Consider the following 2517-nt stretch of genomic DNA (forward strand, 5'->3'; position numbering starts at 1 on the left):
CCTAAATATTGTAATTGGTCTAACTCTGAGCTGAGGGGCCAGACCTTCTTTCCAGGAAACTCCAAGTTTAAATCAGGAGCATTGGCACACATAGCAGCAGAAGGGGAACAGATTCTCTCCTGGTCTCATGTGGCAACCAGAAGACCCAGCATGGGAATTACTTACATTAGATCACAGGCATATGCCTAGATTATCCTTGACCAGTGCTTGCCCAATCTGTTCTTCAATGATGGAGAAAACCAGTAAAACCCGTTACCGTTACCTCTTGTCCTGTCTTTCATGGCAAGGGAGAACAGTGTTTCTCCATCTTTATTTGAAAACTGCTTTTTTGTCCCTCCTCACCATCCTTTTCTCTAAACACAGCATACCTAATTCCAGTTCCTTCAACCTTTCCTCATATGGCTGCATTCCAACTCTTCTGTCACTTAATTTTGGATTTGCATTTTCTCGACATCCTTATTAAAATGCAGTACCTCAGGCTGGACACAATGCTCCAGTAACCATCTCTGAGTTGAGTGTGCCTTGCATGCAAACCTTCTGTTGATGCAGCCTGAAACCGCGTTGGCTTTTAAGCACTGGGAGAATTCTTGAATGATTTCAAATTGTACAAGGCTCAAGGAATCCACTTCCCTCATTCTGCCCTTGTCTGTGCTTACCCTGCTCTGGCAGCAGGCATCCATTACCAAGGCTGACCTGTAAGAATACATCACATCCATGGACTCCATTGCAGCAGAGTATGAAGTGCACCCTGGGAAAGCAGCAGCGGGCATAAGGCTTGGGTACATCTGTATGTCTTCTGACTGCTGGATGGTGGCTCATTATACTTGGCAGAGGAAATGCCAGCAAAGGAACCTCTGCCACTGCTAAAGAGTTTTGACTCAGTGCACTCATGGTTTTGCATTACAAAACTTTGCAGTGCAGACAAGGCCCTACTTCTTGGATTTCTAAGGGCTTCCTGATACAAGAACAGATATCTGCATGATATCTGTTAGCATCTTTTCCTATTAATTACTTCTTGTTTTGTATCCAGCTGAAGCCTAAATTTTCAACAGTGATTCTGAATGCTTCTCTTCCTGAGGATAAATGGATCTTATCTGTAAAGCTAGCAGAAAAGCACATTCTGATGCTCTCTCAGGATTTCCTACAAGGCTTGTTGGTTATTTTTAGTGTGAGGACCAATGGAAAGCTATCCTGGCTGTTAACTGTAGCCTTGATATAAGGAACTGGATAGGAATGACTAGAAAAGCCATCAGGAATGCCTCTGGGCCAGCCCCTAGATGACATAGATTGTGTACTGCACCCCAGACTATCATTTAGTATATGTATTCGTGTAGATCCTAAAAGCCTTGGTCATGGACCCAGACTCTGCTGTGCCAGGTGCTGTACAAACACAGCAAAAATGCTGTCTGTCTCAAAGTACCTAAGATCTAAGGGAAGATGAAGCACTGTGACGAGGGGAGCATTGAGAAATGGCTACTGATCAGTGTGATATGAGCAGTGGTTTTGGAATCAGCAGCCTAGCTGCTGCCCGTTTTTGTGGGCAATACAATACAGCAAAGGTCCACCTGAACCTAAGAGTCCATCAGGCTTGAGTGGTTAAGGCAGGGCAGTTTCTGCAGAAAGACTCTAGTATCTTGGAACCAATGTGACCAATAACACAGCCTGGGGGCAGCCTCCATCACAAGTCCAGCATGAGGGATGAGCTCATTCTCTGGCCCTATAACAGCCCTATAACAACTGTGTTGCTAAAAGCTAGGAATTGAGGCCCAAATCCTTCCATTTACAACATAGGGGCTATCAACTGGAACCAAGCAGCGTCCCATTAAAATCCACATGTACGTTGCCAGACTGGTGCTTTGGATTACGTGCATGTCCAGCACTAAACACAATGGAGCCCTAATGCATGTGAAGACTTCAAGGCTACAATCAGAAAAATAATTTAATGACTCTGAATGGACACTGGATTTGTCTCTTTTTTTTGTACCTAAGTACAGTTTTGATAAATACTGTGGTAGAATAATTTTCTAGCAGGCAAAAATAATTTGTCTATCTGTTTCTTGAATATTAACAGGGAATAGGTGAGTGTACGATGGAATATTAACACTGAACAGCATGTATAGGTGGAATTTTTGCATTTCACATGTTTCCTATAGGCTGACACTGGAAGGTTAAAAAGGACTGGAAAGAAAGTATTAAGCATGATTGTTATCTTACTGCTGTACCTAGTTATGAAATTTCTCTTTACTTCTCTTCCTCTTATTTTATAACCCTTGAGTTTAGAAGAGAGGAAGGGTAGAAATCATAATATTGATATATGTCAAAAGGAGACTGGATACTTCTCTCAGTGACTCAATTTTAAAATAAAAGCAATTCTATTTTAAGTGCTATATGAGTTTTGGTTCTGCAGGAATGTAGGTTCATGAATCCCTTTCATGATGCTAGGGAGGACTTTTGTATTGATTTAATTGGTGTCTTTCTGGGTACTTTCCTTTGTTAATTATTACCTTTATGGAATAA

This window comes from Crocodylus siamensis, chromosome 1 (genome assembly GCF_052110815.1).
Source record: "Crocodylus siamensis isolate JL-2025a chromosome 1, ASM5211081v1, whole genome shotgun sequence".
In the NCBI taxonomy this organism is placed as follows: domain Eukaryota; kingdom Metazoa; phylum Chordata; order Crocodylia; family Crocodylidae; genus Crocodylus; species Crocodylus siamensis.